The following is an 18,470-nucleotide window of genomic DNA, read 5'->3' as shown; positions in this document are numbered from 1 at the left end:
TGTGCCTTGACTTGGCAAGCATAGGGTTTTGAACCAGCAACCTCAGCATTCCAGGTTGATGCTTTATTCATTGTGCCACCACAGGTCAGGCTGGATTTCCCTATCTTGAGCTCTTAATACCCATGCAGTGGGGGATATATAGTTTGAGGATTAGTAATTTCAATTTTCATGATCTCAGAGAAAAGACCATCCCAGCAGTTGTATATATACCCTGAAAAGACTAAAGACAAGAGCTCTTTACTCTGTCCAGATAATTGGGTACTCTGACCAGTAAGGCCATAACATGCACCCCTTAGGGAAAACAGAGACCTTTGTTTAACAGCCCTCTCAAAATTGTACCAAGTGAAGGAGGCATATTCCCAAAAGGAATGTTTGTTGGGCAACCTACAGTAATGCAGTTCACCTCCTGAGGCTCACTGGGTATAGTATTAGCATGAGGGTCATTTTCTCACTGTGTCACTGTATGGGAAATCTATCTGCAGGTCTTATTGCAGAGTTGTGAAGAGGATTTGAAAGAAAACTTCAAAGTAAAACCCAACTATGAAGAAAGGTATTGCTGCCGCTACTCCATTTTGAGCTTTGAGGCTTGCTAGTTCATGTCATTCGTGGTGATTACCCTAAATATCAGCCTCCTTGAACACCTGTCCTCTATCATGCTGTGTGCATACTGCTCTGACCTTTGTCCTACTCCTAAACCTTTCACCTGAAAGCCCTCTTCCATGATTAAAAAACCCCAGCTTTCCTATATCCTTAACCCTTTACTCTCGTCCTCCCTTGGTGTATTAAACTAAGGACTCTACTGTCTCACCTGCTTTTATTTTATTTGTTTTTATTTTTGTGACAGAGACAGATAGGGACAAACAGACAGGAAGGGAGAGAGATGAGAAGCATCAACTCTTTGTTGCAGCACCTTAGTTGTTCATTGATTGCTTTCTCATATGTGCCTTGACCAGCTGGCTCCAGGTGAGCCAGTGACCCCTTGCTCAAGCCAGTGACCTTTGGGCTTGAGTAAGCGACCATGGGGTCATGTCTATGATCCTAGTTCAAGCCAATGACCCTGCACTCAAGCCAGTGACCTTGGGGTTTTGAACCTGGGTCCTGAGTATCCCAGGCTGACACTTGAGCCTCTGTGCCATCACCTGCTCAGCCTCCTCTGCTTTCTTACCCATACAGTTAGGGTCACCATTCTTCCAGCATTCCCCAATGCCACTTCAAATAGTATAAAATCAGTCTTTTTGGGGGAGCTTGCTTACATTCTTATTTCCACTCTATTCTAGAACTTGGAAACTTTAAGTTGCTTGATTCCTATTTTATTCCAATCTGTCAGCCCCTTATTGGCCTACACTGCTTCCCTATCCAACCTGTGCCCATACCTGATCCCATGAACAACTCTCCGGCAGCCTCTGCCTCCATCCTTATCCTTCTCAACCCCAGTCCTTGCTCCATTAGTTATGTTTTCTCAGTATATAAACTTGCTTAAGGCTCCTCATCCCCTACTAAAGCAAACTTCTTAAGATTATTTAAGGAGATGTGTCACATGATAGTACTTCTGGGATTTGTTCCTTCTAGACCCTACCACTCCATAGAAATTCCTGGTTGACACCCTCTGTTGTGCCATATCCACTGATGATTTCAGTCTTTCCCACCCAGTTTCCTGAGGCACTGAAGCTCTACTTTGGCCACGGGGATTGACCACTGTCTTGTTCTTTTCTAGCACTTTATCCTTTTGATTTCCTCTGCCTATTTTAAACACTAGTGTGTTACAAAGTTTTGTTCTTGGTCCACTGCCCTCATTCTGTATGTTCTCAATTAATCTAGGTAATGAGTGGTTCTAACATTATAAAATGTAGTTAAGTGCTCAATGCTTGTATCCTGGCTCCACCATTATATTGCAATAGGCCAGTTACTTTTTTTTAAATTTTATTTATCGATTTTTAGATTGAAGACAGGGAGGGGAAGAGTGGGAAGCATCAACTTGTAGTAGTTACTTCCAGTGTGTGCCTTGACTGAGCAAGCCCAGGGTTTTGAACTGGCAACCTCAGCATTCCAGGTCAACACTTTATCCATTGTGCCACCACCAGTCAAGCCTGTTACTAACTCTTAACTCCTCAGGTTACCTTTGTCAAATGGGGATAAAAAAAATAATTCCTAATTTAAAAGATTAATTTGAAGAGTAAATAAGATAATTCATATCAAGTATTTAATACTCTGGCTGGCACATAATAAGCACACAAGAAATGTCAGCTCTTAATGCCACTTGCTGACCTCCAAGTCTGTATCAGATTGACTTTTAAATTTCAGTTATATCCAGTTGTTTGATATATCCACTTGAATATCCTATTCCTACCCACCTCTCTACCCTCTCTTTTTCTAAAAACATTTCTATGACCCATCACTTTCCCATGCTGGGTCAAATGTCTATAGAAGATAATACTTTTTGCCTGACCTGCAGTGGCACAGTGGATAGAACATTGACCTGGAATGCTGAGGTTGCTGGTTCGAAACCCCAAGCTTGCCCAGTCAAAGCACGTAAGAGAGGCAACTACTATGAGTTGATGCTTCCCACTTGTCCCCACTCCTTTCTCTCTCTCCCTCCTCTCTGATTTGACATGTCCACAACTAACAGCATTCCTTCTTACCTCCATGACCTACTCATGTTTTTCTTCTATTTTAATTAGTAACATTATCATCCAAATCATAAGTATGGGAGATTTATTAGACTATTCCTTGTACCCTACTCCCAACCAAGTAATCGTCTTATTAATTTTTACCTTTTAAACATCCACTTAAAGAAACACCCACTTAACCAGTTCTATCTACCCTTATAATTTTTTTTAAATTTCTTTGTATATTTTGTTTTTTATTTATTTATTTTTAATTTTTTATTTATTCATTTTAGAGAGGAGAGGGAGAGAGAGAGAGAAAGAGAGGAGAGACAGAGAAAAAGAAGGGAGGAGGAGCTGGAAGCATCAACTCCCATATGTGCCTTGACCAGGCAAGCCCAGGGTTTCGAACTGGCGACCTCAGCATTTCCAATAATATTTTTTTTGACAGAAAGAGGGACAGCAAGGAACAGACAGAAAGGGAGAGAGATGAGAAGCATCAGTTCTTCGTCGCAGCTCCTTAATTGTTCATTGATTGCTTTCTCATACGTGCCTTGACCAGGGGCCTACAGGAGAGCAAATGACCCCTTACTCAAGCCAGCGACCATAGGGTCATGTCTATGATCCACACTCAAGCTAGCAATCCCACACTCAAGCTGGTGAGCCTTGCACTCAAGCCAGAGACCTAGGGGTTTTGAACCTGGGTCCTCTGCGTACCAGTCCAACACTCTTATCTTCTGCGCCACCACCTGGTCAGGCATAATTGTTTTTTTTTAAATTCAGTGAGGAGGGGAGGCAGAGAGCCAGACCCCCACATGTGCCCCAACCAGGATCCACCTGGCAAGCCCAATAGGGGGCAATGCTCTGCCCATCTGGGGCATTGCTCTGTTGCTCAGCAACCAAGCTCTTAGCACCTGAGGCAGAGGCCATGGAGCTATCCTCAGCGCCCAGGGCCAACTCCTTCCAATTGAGCCATGGCTGCAGGAAGGGAAGAGAGAGAGAGAGAGAAAGAAAGAAGCAAAAGGGGGTAAGGGTGGAGAAGCAGATGGGTGCTTCTGTGTGCCGATTGGGAATCGAACTCTACATCCACAGGCTGGGCCAACGCTCTACCACTGACCCAACTGGCCAGGGCTACCCTTATAATTTCTTGCTTATACTTTTGCAGAAGGCTTTTAATGGTCTCGGTTCCAGTCTTGACCTCATCAGATTTATCTGTCACATTTCCATCAAAGACATCTATTTGGAACAAATTCAATTATGGCATTCCCCTGCTATAGATCACCTCTGAAGTTCAACCTTAGACAATAGGTTAAGAATTCCTGACCTATAGGGTCAAATTCAAACTCCTTGGTCTGGCATATGAGGTCCTTACAACCCAACCCTCCTTATGTTTGTACTTCATCTTTTGTAGTAATATCAAACTGCCTGACCTGTTGCACTGTTTCTTGTTTTCATGACTGTTTGTGCTTTCTCTCTGAATAGAACATCCTTCCTACCCACCTCTCTACCCTCTCTTTTTCTAAAAACGTTTCTATGACCCATCACTTTCCCATGCTGGGTCACATGTCTATAGAAGATAATACTTTTTGCCTGACCTGCAGTGGCACAATGGATAGAACATTGACCTGGAATGCTGAGGTTGCTGGTTCGAAACCCCAAGCTTGCCCAGTCAAAGCACGTAAGAGAGGCAACTACTATGAGTTGATGCTTCCCATTTGTCCCCACTCCTTTCTCTCTCTCCCTCCTCTCTAAAAATCAATAAAGAAAACCATCTTTACAAAAAATACTTTTTGTATAAAGACATCTTTAAAAGCACTGCAGCTAAGACAATTTTGAAAAGAAACAAGATGGGTTGGGCCTACCAGATATTAAGATATAGTAGAAAGCTAATAGTAGCCGTGGCCAGTTGGCTCAGTAGTAGAGGGTTGGCCTGGCGTGTGGAAGTCCCAGGTTCGATTTCTGGTCAGGGCACACAGGAGAAGCAACCACCTGCTTCACCCCTCCACCTTCTCTCTCTCCCCCTCCTGCAGCCATGACTAGAATAGTTTGAATAAGTTGTCCTGGGGCGCTGAGGATGGCTCCAAGGCCTTGCCTCAGGACCTAAAATAGCTTTGTTGCTGAGCAATGGAGTAGCGGGCCAGATGGGCGGAACATCGCCTGGTAGGGGGCTTGCTGGGTGGGTGGATCTTGGTTGGGTGCATGCAGGAGTGTGTGTCTGCCCCCCCCACCTCTCACTTAATAGAAAAAGGAAAAGAAAGCTAATAGTAATCTAAATGTTGGGGTATTAGCGTAAGAGTAGACAAAGAGACCAATGGTGTAGAATAATATAGGTCAATGTATGTTAGAAATTGAATATGGCCTGACCTGTGGTGGTGCAGTGGATAAAGCATCGACCTGGAACACTAAGGTCACTGGTTCAAAACCCTGGGCTTGCCTGGTCAAGGCACATATGGGAGTTGATGCTTCCTGCTCCTCCCTTCTCTCTTTCTCTTTCTCTCTCTCTCTCTCCTCTCTAAAATAAATAAAGTCTTTAAAAAAAGAAATTGAATATGATAGAGGATAAATTATAAATCCACGGTGAAAGTCATTAGAGTTAGGCAGAGGTTAAAGGGGTCTTACTGAAAACTTTCTCTATTCACAACACTTCTAATACCAAACGTGTGAATTTTTCCCACACCAAACAATTCTCCACCCCTGGATACTGAGTGTGCCACAATACAATTCGGCCACTTGCTACCCTGAGTTAATGCAGACTCCACAAATTAAGGGCTCATGCCACAAGACTGCCCCCACTTCAGATGCCTATCACAAGTAGTGGGGTCCCCAGGTTACTCACACTTCTACCTGAATTGGCTACAAATTGGTGCCTACAACCACCTCCTTAGGTTTTATAATTTGCTACAATAGCTTACAGAACTGAACTCAGGGAAACACTTTATTAACTATTACTGGTTTATTATAAAAGATACCACTCAGAGCCAAATGGGAAGAGATGCATAGGGCAAGGTATAGGGCACATCACCCTATCAGTTCCTTAATGTATTCAACCTAGAAGCTCTCTAAATCTGATTGTTTAGGGGATTTATTAGAGGTTCTATTACATGGGCATGATTTGATAAATCATTGGCCATTGGTGGTTAATTCAATTCTTAACCACTTTTCCCTCTCTGGAGGTCAGATGGGGCTGAAATTCCCAACAGTCAATTTTTGCCTTGGTCTGTTTCCTCTGGCAACAAGCCCCCATCCTGAAACTACCTAGGGCAGTGGTCGGAAACTGTGGCTTGCAAGCCACATGTGGCTCTTTGGCCCCTTGAGTGTGGCTCTTCACAAAATACCACGTGTGGGTGCTACCTTGATAAGGAATGTAACTACCTATATAGTTTAAGTTTAAAAAATTTGGCTCTCAAAAGAAATTTGTCATACTGTTGATATTTGGCTCTACTGACTAATGAGTTTGCTGACCACTGACTAGGGGCCCACTAAGAGTCACCTCATTAACATACAAAAAAATCACTGGAAATTCTAAGGGTCTTAGAAGCTCTTTGCCAAAAACCTGGGATGAAGGCCAAATATGTATCAGACTGACTAAAGCAAGTTATCCTTTGTAATGTGAATGGGTCTCATCCAATCAGTTGAAGGGTTGAAGAGCAAAGACAGAATTCCCAACAGAGGAATTGTGCATCAAAACTAAAATAAAGCCTAACCAGGCAGTGGTGCAGTGGATGGAGCGGAGGACTGGGATGCGGAGGACCCAGGTTCGAGACCCCAAGGTCGCCAACTTGAGCGTGGGCTCATCTGGTTTGAGCAGAAAGCTCACCAGCTTGGACCCAAGGTCACTGGCTCCAGCAAGGGGTCCCTCGGTCTGCTGAAGGCCCGTGGTCAAGGCACATATGAGAAAGCAATCAATTAACAACTAAGGTGTCATGACGATAAACTGATGATTGATGCTTCTCATCTCTCTCTCTGTTCCTGTCTGTCTGTCCCTGTCTATTCCTTTCTCTAACTCTCTCTCTGTCCCTGTAAAAATAATAAATAAATTAATTAATAAAAAAAAAAACCCACAAAACTAAAATACAGCCCTGGCCAGGTAGCTCAGTTGGTTAGAGCATTGTCTCTATTTGTCAAGATCGTGGTTTTGATCTCCTGTTGGGGCATGTACAAGAATCAACCAATAAATGCATAAATAAGTAAGACAACAAATCAATGTTTTCCTTCCTCTCTCTAAAAGCAATAAAAACATAAAAACAGAAACCCTGCCTGCATTTCAAGCCTGTATATCTTGGACTACAACATCAACTCTTACCTGAAGTACCAGCCTGCTACCTGCTCTACAAATTTCAGACTTGCCAGTCCCTACAATTGTTTGAGCCAATTCTTTTAACTCAGTCTCATTCTTGTGTGCTCTCTAACCTATTGGTTCTATGTTGGGCAAACCAATGTTTCAAGTGTGAAACAAGTGAGTTAGGTTTGCTTGCATTTTGCACTGGCACAGGTCAGCAAGCACCCTGTGTGTGTAGTCTATGGAAGGCTGCAATGCATGTCCTCAGGGCAGCAGATTGCTTGACTCCAGGGGGAGGAGCTATTGTTTGCTGGAGAGTCCAGGGAGAGAAAGGGAGAGAAAGGGAGTGCAGAGGAGCTTGGGAGCCCTGTTGGCTGGCCTGTTTGGCTGGGGAGTGCTGAGGCTGGTGTGTTGTAAGGCAGTGATCCCCAACCCCCGGGCCACGGACCAGTACCGGTCCATGGGCCATTTGGTACCGATCCGCAGAGAAAGAATAAATAACTTACATTATTTCCGTTTTATTTATATTTAAGTCTGAACGATGTTTTATTTTTAAAAAATGACCAGATTCCCTCTGTTACATCTAAGACTCACTCTTGACACTTGTCTCGGTCACGTAATATTTATCCGTCCCACCCTAAAGGCCGGTCCGTGAAAATATTTTTCTGACATTAAACCGGTCCGTGGCCCAAAAAAGGTTGGGGGCCACTGTTGTAAGGTACCAAAAGCTGAAAATTGATATTAATATTCTGGGAGGAAAGGTCAGGCTTTCCTGTCTTGTCCCTCCTTTAGGGAGGGGAGGGAGAAGAATGTAGAAGTTTCTGGCTTTCAAGAACAATGGGTCATTCAGTTTTAACTCTAAAATAAAGGTTAACCTAGAAACTTTTTTCAATAGGAGGCAGAATATATATACCACCTTGCATTGACTGTAGTTCCTCCCCCTTCCTAGAATCTTGAGGGTAAAATACCTCTAGGCTAGTGAGGGAAGATGATCCCTGAAAGATTTGTAAACATTGTTGATTGTGTTACCTTGAGAGTCTTAATGTTTCTGTGTATCCCCTAAACAAATGTTGTCAGCTCGTACCATGATGTCATGCTCTCCCCGCCTGTGTGTGATCAAGGGTATATAAGCAGCCCCTGAACTATTATACTTTTGGGACTGCACGATTTGGGCTTGCAGATGCCCTGAGTCAGCCATATGTGGCTGGCATATTTAATAAATTTCCTCTAATAAAACTCTTCAAAATTTATCTGGACTGGGTATCTCTATGTGAACTTGATGAAATGAGGTACAGTGCCTTTCAGAATCTGGGGTGCGGTACTTTATAACAGGTGGGAGCTATGAGTTTGGTAAAGCTGGAGAATGAGTCAGGGTTTGGGAGCCCTGAGTGAGGGAAGCGGTCTTCCCTGCCTGTTCGCTTGTCTGCCGTTTTGAGACTTTAATAAACAGAATGGCCCACCATTTTATGGCTCCATAGTTCCTTTACCATCTGCCCGAATTCAATGAGAACCTGCATGGCCACGGCAGGGGCCACTGGTCTTATAGTCTGTTACTGCAGAGAACTGACTACTACAGCAGATAATGCCAGTGTATATCTGTCCAATCTTGTTTCTGGCCTACATTCCAGTCCTCTCCTACCTCCAATTGTCTAACAGTCATTCTCACTTGGAGCACCTACAGTCATTTCAAATACAGTTTGTAAAAATCTAAACTCAAGCAGTTGTTTAGTATTTACTGAGCATGAACTGTATTTAGTAAGGAAGAACAGATATCTTTGCTGTCAAACTGAAATGAATATAATCAAGTTCTGTTACTACACTAAATATCAAGGGAATCAATTCTATTTTTTTTTTTTGACAGAGTTAGAGGGACAGAGACAGACAAGAAGGGAGAGAGATGAGAAGCACTAGTTCTTCACTGCAGCTCCTTGTTCAGTGATTGCTTTCTCATGTGCCTTGACAGAGGTGCTACAGCAGAGCAAGTGACCTCTTGCTCAAGCCAGAGACCTTGGGCTCAAGCCAGCGACCTTGGGCTTCAAGCCAGCGACCTTTGGGCTCAAGCCAGCAACCATGGGGTCATGTCTATGATCCCACACTCAAGCCAGTGACCCCTCGCTCAAGCTAGTGAGCCTGTGCTTAAGCTGGATGAGCCTGTGCTCAAGCCAGCGACCTTGGGATTTCAAACCTGGGTCCTCTGCGTCCCAGTCCGACGTTCTATCCACTGTGCTACTGCCTGGCCAGGCTCAGTTCTACTATTAAAAGGCAAAGACTAGTAATAAATTGGGCTAAAAATAATCCAGGACAGTGGAGTTTCTAATAAACATCAAATAAATCACTCTTAGACAGCCGAGCCATGATGCTGCCTACAAATTTAGTATTATTTCTTAAACGGCTTTCATAGAGCAGTCATTTAAGTAAAGGCAGATTTCATATCTGCTTTTTTGGTAGGCCTAGGGCTGTGGCTAAACTCATGGTGAGGTCTGCCTTGGAGAAACCTTACTGAATTAGAAGAAAAATAACTATGCAGATGACTGTGATGAAGGCACTACAGAAAACCTTACTACATGTCCTTACTACATATTGGCCTATGCCAACTCATAGCCTCCCTTCCTTTAAAATTGTTTATTGATTTTTTTAGAAAGAGGAGAGGGAGAAAGGGCACAAGGAGCAGGAAACATCAACTTGTTGTTTTCCATGTGTCTTGACCAGGCAAGCCCAGGGTTTCAAACCGGCAATCTTGGCATTCTAGTTCAATGCTCTATCCACCATGCCACCACAGGTCAGTCAGGCAACCCAGTTTTATTAATTAATTAATAAGGTGAGAGGAGGGGAGATAGTGAGGCAGACTCCATATGTGCCCTGACTGGGATCCACCTGTCAACCCCATCTGGGGCAGATGCTAGAATACTGAGCTATTTTTAACACCTTAGGATGTTGTGCTCCAACAAAACTATCCTCAGTGCCCAGGGCCACACTTGAAACAGTCGAGCCACTGGCTGCAGGAGAAGAGGGAGAGAATGGGGAGCGGAAGGGGAAGAGAAGTAGATGGTCACTTCTCCTGTGTGCCCTGCCTGGGAATCAAACCTGGAATGTCCATACACCAGGCCAATGCTCTATTGAGCCACCAACCAGGGCCCTCTTCCCTTTATAAGATTTTATTTCTTGATTTTACAGAGAGAGGAAGGTGGGTGGTGGGATGAGAAGTAGTTGCTTTACTCTAGCTGTTCATTGGTTGCTTGTTGTGTCTTGACTGGATAAGCCCAGGGGTTTGAACTAGTGACGTTAGCACTCCAGGTCAGTGCTCTATTCATTGCACCACCACAGGCCAGGCAGGGCCCATTTTATTTATTTATTTTTTACTTTTTATTTTATTTTATTTTACAGAGACAGAGAGAGTCAGAAAGAGGGATAGATAGGGACAGACAGGAACGGAGAGAGATGAAAAGTATCAATCATTAGTTTTTTGTTGCGACACCTTAGTTGTTCATTGATTGCTTTCTCATATGTGCCTTGACCATGGGGCTACAGCAGACCGAGTAACCCCTTGCTCAAGCCAGCGACCTTGGGTCCAAGCTGGTGAGCTTTGCTCAAACCAGATGAGCCTGCGCTCAAGCTGGTGACCTTGGGGTCTTGAACCTGGGTCCTCTGCATCCCAGTCTGATGCTCTATCCACTGTGCCACCACCTGTCAGGCCGGGCCCATTTTAAAATAAAGCCATTTCCTGTACCCCTCTAAGTTCAAGTTCCAAGTCCTCTGATAGCCCACTCTATGACTGTTTTTACAAAACTAAGTGTGCTGCTTTAAACCTTTGGTGGCTCCCACGACCTACCATCTAAAATGTAATTCTTGGCTCTGGCTAGCTGGCTCAGTGGTAGAGCGTTGGCCCCACGTGTGAATGTCCTGGGTTCGATTCCCAGTCAGGGCACATAGGAGAAGCACCCACCCACCCCACTTCTCTCTGCAGCCATGGCTTAATTGGAGCGAGTTGGCCCTGGGCGCTGAGGATAGCTCCATGGCCTAAGCCTCAGGTGCTAAGAGCTCGGTTGCTGAGCAAGGAGCAACGTCCCAGATGGGTAGAGCATCACCTCTTATTGGGCTTGCCAGGTAGATCCCGGCTGGGGCACATGTGGGAGTCTGTCTCTGCCTCCACTTCTCTCACTGAATAAAAAAAAAAAAAAAAAAAAAGAGAGAAAAAAAGTGTAATTCTTCAGCATGATAATCAAGGTTCTCACAATCGGGCCCCAAATGACCATCTTATTTTTTTATTTTATAGAGCCAGAGAGTCAGAGGAATAGACAGACAGGAATGGAGAGATGAGAAGCATCAATCATCAGTTTTTTGTTGCGACACCTTAGTTGTTCATTGATTGCTTTCTCATATGTGCCTTGACCGTGGGGCTACAGCAGACAGAGGAACCCCTTGCTAAAGCCAGCGACCTTGGGTTTAAGCTGGTGAGTTCTGCTCAAACCAGATGAGTCCGCGCTCAAGCTGGAGACCCCAGGGTCTCGAACCTGGGTCCTCCGCATCCCAGTCTGATGCTCTATCCACTGCGCCACCGCCTGGTCATGCATGTGCTTACTACTTGTTTTAACTTACATCACTAATTTCCAGTAAAGTTGAGCACCTTTTTATTGATTTATTATCCGTTAACATATTCATCCTCTAGGAACTGCCTGTTCATATTTCCCACCCCCCCCCTCTTTTTTTCTTGCTATTGGTTATCTGTTGTTTTTCTAATTAGATATATTTTGGATACTATTATTTGTGGTTCTATGTGTTACAGGCTTGACTGAGATAATCTTTTGGAGCATTTTTATTAGGGGGTTGGTGGTGATGGTGCAAGAATCCCATCATCATGTACATGTATCTCCAGAGCAGTCCCATGGGTAACTGACCTGAGACCAATTATCATGTAATTTCCTACCTGGGAATAGGGTGTGGGTTGAGGTGTTTCTCAGACCACAGAGAAAGTGTATAGTCAGGTTCTCAAATTCACATGAAGTGTAGGCCCAGAATTTAAGAAATCTCCCCCAAGTCTCTTGACCCTACAAGCCCAAGCATTTAAACTTCTTTGCTTTCTCCTTTTGCCAACTGGGTTATTTTTTTAGTTTTCTCCCTTTCACTTTGGATCCCAGCCTTAAGTGGAGGACTGAGTTCCAGCTTCCTACATGGGGCCAGTTTTGTCTTGTGGTTGACATTCAAACCCAAATCCTTAAGTTATTTGCCCATCATTCCTCTAATCACTCTATCAGCTGTTTGTCTTTTTTTTTTTTTTTTTAAGGTGAGAGGAGGAAAGATACTGAAGCAGACTCACACATGCACCTTGACTGGGATCTACCCAGCAACCCCATCTGGGGCCAATGCTCAAGTACCAAGCTATTTTTAGTGCCTGAGGCTGATGCCCTTGGACCAACTGAGCTATCCCTAGTGCCCAGGGCCACACTCAAACCAATCAAGCTTCTGGCTGCAAAAGGGGAAGAGAAAGAAGGGGGAGAGGGAGAGAAGTAGACAGTCGTTTCTCCTGTGTGTCCTGACCAGAAATAGAACCCAAGACCTCCATACACCGGGCCAATGCCCTATCCACTAAGTCTTTTGCTCTAGCCTTCTTTTCCTTTGTGACCTTTCCTTGGAATCTCAGGTATGCATTACAACAAACAAACTAAAAGCACCTTTATCCACCATTTCTAGATGTTTGTTCTAGGTTTAGTACACATTAAGCCAGAACTCTCTCGTATCTCTCACATCTCTTCTAAACATAATACCTTTCCATTCCTGTCTTCCAGGCCAAACTCTATTCATCTTTAATGGCCCAGTGCCACTTTCAAGTTTTCAACCATTTTGGGAAGAATATTTAGTGTAGTTGCCATCACATTGTATTGCCCTTTTTTTCTTACATGTGTATGAGCTCTTTTGCAGGTAGAAACCAGATGTTGTTCATCTTTGTGTCCCCAGCTTCTGCCACAGTGCCTACCATAAAGTAGGTCCTTAAATGTTGTTTTTTTGTATTTTTCTGAAGTGAGAAGTGGGGAGGCAGAGAGACAGACTCTTGCATGCACCCGACCAGGATCCACCTGGCATGCCCACCATGGGCCGCTGCTCCGTGGCAACCAGAGTCATTCTAGCACCTGAGGCGGAGACCATGGAGCCATCCTTAGAGCCCGGGCCAACTTTGCTCCAATGCAGCCTTGGCTGTGGGATGGGGAGAGACAGAGAGAAAGGCAAGGAGGAAGGGTGGAGAAGTAGATGGGCACTTCCCCTGTGTGCCCTGGCCGGTAATCGAACCCAGGACCTCCACATGCTGGGCCAATGCTCTACCACTGAGCCAACTGGACCAGCCAGCGTCCTTAAATGTTTTATTAAACTGAAAATATCTCCCTACATGGATCCTGGATTTAAAGTCTGAAGAACTTAGTTTAATATCAGCATTATATCACACACTAGCTAAACTCATGATTATTTTTAGGATTGTGATAATATGAGAGTTTATGATACATAATGAGCAATCTATATATTTTTTAAAAACTAAAATTGCTGGGGTGATGTTCGTTAGTAACATTTTATTCAAGTATTTAATTCTATAATACATCATCTGTATATTACACTATGTTCTCACTACCCCGTTGGTGTTTTTTAAATAACTCCTAAGGAGTGGTCTCATTGTGGCAGAGTGAATTTTTCAAAGATGAATGCAATTGTCTCTCCCATTCTACATGTTCTTGTGCAATGACCTTGCCACTCCATCAAGAGGTAGAGTCTATCTCACCATCCCCTTGAATAGGTGCTCCCTGTGACTACTTTAATATAATGAAGTGCAAGTGATACGTGCCAGTTCTAAGTGACACATTTTTGTTTAAGATTTTATTGATTTTATTTTAGAGAGAGAAAGGAAGGGGGGTTGAAGGAGCAGGAGGCATTAACTCACAGTTACTACTCATATGTGCCTTGACCAGGCAAACCCAGGGTTTCAAAATGGTGACCTCAGTGTTCCAGGTTGACGCTTTATTATCCACGGTGTCACCACAGGTCAGGTTGATTAGATGAAAAACTTTTTTTTTTTAAATGAGAGGAGGGGAGATAGACAGAATCCCACATGACCCTCAACAGGGATAGACCTGGGAGCCCCCATCTGGGGCCAATGCTTGAATCAACCGAGCTATTCTCAGTCCCCGGGACTGATGCTTGAATCAATCGAGTCACTGGCTGCGAGAGGGGGAAAGAGTGAGAGTGGGAGAGGGAGGGGAAGAAAAGCAGATGGTCACTTCCCATGTGTGTCCTGACCGGGGATTGAACCTGGGTCATCCACAGGCCGGGAGGACACTATCCAATGAGCCAACCAGGCCAGGACCTGGATGACACTTTTTAAAAAAAAAGATTTAAATTTATTCATTTGAGAGAGAAAGAGAGGTGGGGGAGAGGAGCAGGAAGCATCAACTCATAGTTTGCTTCCTGTATGTGCCTTGACTGGGCAAGCCAAGGGAATTAAACTGGCGACCTCAGCATTCCAGATTGACACTTGATCCACTGCACCACAAGTAAGGTTAGCCTGACCAGACGGTGGTGCAGTGGATAGAGCATTGGACTGGGATGCGGAAGACCCAGGTTCAAGACCCCGAGGTCGCCAGCTTGAGCGAAGTCTCATCTGGTTTGAGCAAAAGTTCACCAGCTTGAGCCCAATGTCTCTGGCTCAAGCAAGGGATTACTCAGTCTGCTGAAGGCCCGCAGTTAAGGCACGTATGAGAGGGCAATCAATGAACAATTGAGGAGTTGCAGTGCACAAAGAAAAACTAATGATTGATGCTTCTCATCTCTCTGTTTCCTGTCTGTCTGTCCCTGTCTATCCCTCTCTCTGACTCTCTCCCTGTCTCGGTAAAAAAAAAAAAAAAAAAAAAAAAAAAAAATCCAAACTCCCCCCCCACCCCCCCAAAAAAAAACAAGTAAGGCTAGACGACACTTAAATCACTTATTCTGCTTCCTGCCTCTTGGAACACAACCACTTGTGCAAAGCTCAAGACATGGAGAGGTCATGTGCAGGGACCTTCGTTAACAGCCCTGATTAAATTCCTAGGGTATGGCCAGCACTAACTTCTAGCCAGGCCAGTAAGTCATCTTAGATTTCCAACCATTTGAGTCTTCAAATGACTTTATCCCCAGCTGCCATCTGACTCCAAGCACATGAGCTGTCACCAGCTGAGCTCAGTCAACCAACCAAACCATGAAAAATAATAAATTAAGTCACTGTATTTTAGGGTAGTTACGTAGTAATAGACACCTGTAATATAGTACTTCTTTGTGGAATATTACCTTACAGAAAAAAAAGTCTTTTCTTTTTTCAGCAAGGGAGACAGAGAAAGAGAGACATAGAGAGGGACAGATAGGGACAGACAGGAAAGGAGAGAGATGGAAAGTGACCTTGGGCTTCAAGCCAGTGATCTTTGAGCTCAAGCTGGTGAGCCTGCACTCAAGCCAGATGAGCCCACACTCAAGCCAGATGAGACCACACTCAAGCCGGCGATCTCAAAGTTTCAAACCTGGGAACTCTGCATGGGATGCTCTACCCACTATACCACCACCTGATCAGGTAGAAACGTTCTTAAATTCACGTTTGTTTTTTTTACGTTTTATTTTAGTACAGAGCGCGCATCCCGCCCGGCAAGGTTCCCTGGCCCCAAAGTAAGATGGAGGCCAGGGAAGTTGCTAAATTCACTTTTTGATGTATGTGAAAACATTTTCTAAGTTGTAAAGCACTACACAGACATTATTTTTTTCAGTAAAGTTAAATCCCCCCCCCCCTTTTTTTTAGTGACAGAGAGAGTCAGAGAGAGGGATAGATAGGGACAGACAGACAGGAATGGAGAGAGATGAGAAGCATCAATCATTCGTTTTTCGTTGCGAGACCTTAACTTGTTCATTGCTTTCTCATATGTGCCTTGACTGGGGGCTGCAGCAGACAGAGTAACCCCTTGCTCAAGCCAGAGACCTTGGGTTCAAGCTGGTGAGCTTTGCTCAAACCAGATTAGCCCGCGCTCAAACTGGCGACCTCGGGGTCTCGAACTTGGGTCCTCTGCATCCCAGTCCAATGCTCTATCTGCACCACCGCCCGGTCAAGCAAAACCCTTTTATATTCAACAGAGACGTAATACCTTGCTTCTCTTACAAATATTCCTAATTCTTTGGTAGGGATGATGTTGAGTCTGCATCTAACCTGTTCTCCATCAATTTGTGTCCTTCCTCTCAGGCATGGAGACTTCCCAGGCCATCTATATAACTAGCCTATCACTGTCTTCCTGCCCCAGTTACACTACTATTTTCTAGTATTCAAACCCTTTAATACACTCTCTCTCACCCTCTATACGTATACAGTTCTTTCTCAGAACAAGACTCTGGTCCTGTAATTCAGTGGTCCCCAACCTTTTTTGGGCCACGGACCGGTTTAATGTCAGAAAATATTTTCACGAACCAGCCCTTAGGGTGGGACGGATAAATGTATCACGTGACCGAGACAAGCGTCAAGAGTGAGTCTTAGACGGATGTAACAGAGGGAATCTGGTCATTTTAAAAAAATAAAACATCATTCAGACTTAAATATAAATAAAACAGAAATAATGTAAGTTATTTATTTTTTCTCTGCGGACCGGTACCAAATGGCCCACAGACCGATACCGGTCCGTGGCCCGCGGGTTGGGGACCACTGCTGTAATTGACCCTCATACCAATTCACTCATCCAAGGCCAACTCTAATCAGTCTATGCCTCTGGCTACATGTTTCTTCAACATCTATTCTTCCTCATTATGAAGTCTTGGGAAGTGGCAGAATACAGTGATTAAGAATAGATACTGAGGCCCTGGCTGGTTAGCTCAGTTAAGAGTGTCGTTCTGAAACAACAAGTTCGCAAGTTCAATCCCCGGTCAGGACACACACATACACAGGAAGCAACCAGTGAATGCATGACTGAGTGGAAAAACAAATGGATGCTTCCTTCCCCCTCCCCTCTCTCTTCCTCTCTCTCTGTCTAAAAAGCAACAAAAATTAAGTCCTGGCCAGATAGGTCAAGTTGTACTGGAGCACGGAGGTTACCAGTTTGATTCTCTGGTAAGGGCACATACAGGAGCAACTCCACGTTCCTGTCTTTCTCTCCCTGCTTCTCTCTCTAGGGGGTAGGGGGTAGGAGGGGAGAATAGAGACACTGGGTTGGGTTTGACTCTTTACTAGCTGTTTGACCTTAAGCAAATTAACCTCTTTTTGCTTCATTTCTATATGTTAAGTGCTTTATACAGCCCTGGCATATAATAAAAGCTCTGTGTTAAATATTATTATTAGAACACTTAGTTGCATCTTTTGTTGGATTAACTGGGCCAACTAATCCAGCCTGTATTTACAAAGCAGTTGTTTAAATTTCAGAAGGCAAAATACATATCTGACTTTCAAAAGCATTTCATTCATATTTTATAATTACTAGTCTATCTAACAATATGGCAAGTTGAAGAACAAAGTGTAAGACCTTAGTCTGTTAGTCTTACTGACTAGCTCTGACTACATAGTTTTTTGGACTTAATTTTTCCCAAGCCCCATAGTAAGTCTTTTTAGAATCCAGCTAGTCAGTAAGGTAAGTTTAGTAGGGATAATATCCCTATATTGTAAGTGAATATCAAGTGATTCTTAGAATAGTAACTTATTTCTTTCCATTTGCATCCATCTCCCCAATAATGTAATACTCTGTATATCTTAATGTACACAGAGCACCTGGAAATATTTTGATAATATAAATATTCACTAAATAGGAAATTATTCTGAGACATGAATACTACTATTGGTAATTTTGCCAAGACCTCAACTAGAGAAAAATCTGGACTAGGAAGACAGTTTTTGCCTGACCAGGCAGTGGCACAGTGGACAGAACGTCAGCTATCACAGAGGACTCAGGTTTGAAACCCTGAGGTTGCTGGCTTGACCGCGGCTCACCAGCCTAAGCGTGGGGTCACTGGCTTGAGTCCAAAGATTGATAGTTTGAAGCCCAAGGTTGCTGGCTTGAGCAAGGGGTCACTAGCTCAGCTGGAGCCCTCGGTCAAGGCACATATGAGAAAGCAATCAATGAACAACTAAGGTGCTACAATGAAGAACTGACATGACTCATCTATCTCCTTTCCTGTCTGTCTGTCCCTCTCTCTCGCTAAAAGGAAAAAACAAATAAAAGACTGTTTCTCCCAGAGAAAATAGAAGTAAAAGAGAAAACTTCTGCTCAGACTCTTTGATCATGATCTTAAATGTTAACTGGCAGTATCTATATTCAATAAAATAGAAAATACAGGTCTCTAAAGGTGTCTTAGCTCTTCAACCAAAGTCTTTGTTGGGTTGGTGATATACATGCTTTTATCTGTTCAGTATTTCTTCTTGTGACCACTATACATGTTTATTTTTTCCTTAAAACATAAAGCCTAAAATATAGATACTCTCTTCCCAGCATGCACAGAAAGGAAAAATTTGGTGTCCAATGGCTTCTAGAATCAGACCTGAAAAAAACTCTTAATTAATTAGCTTATGGGTTCAAGGAACTGGGAATAGAGTCACTAAAGAGTTTGAGATAGCAGAG

General features: G+C 43.8%; 1 non-coding gene across 1 annotated transcript; it reads left to right on the top strand.

The window, feature by feature from the left end:
- Positions 1-10,731: 10,731 nt before the first annotated feature.
- Positions 10,732-10,807, top strand: TRNAV-CAC (transfer RNA valine (anticodon CAC)). The gene has a single exon. It is a non-coding gene; the product is annotated as a tRNA-Val (tRNA).
- The last annotated feature ends 7,663 nt before the right edge of the window (positions 10,808-18,470 follow it).

Source organism: Saccopteryx leptura, chromosome 2, assembly GCF_036850995.1.
Source record: "Saccopteryx leptura isolate mSacLep1 chromosome 2, mSacLep1_pri_phased_curated, whole genome shotgun sequence".
NCBI lineage: Eukaryota > Metazoa > Chordata > Mammalia > Chiroptera > Emballonuridae > Saccopteryx > Saccopteryx leptura.
This window is presented reverse-complemented; position numbering and strand designations above follow the sequence as displayed.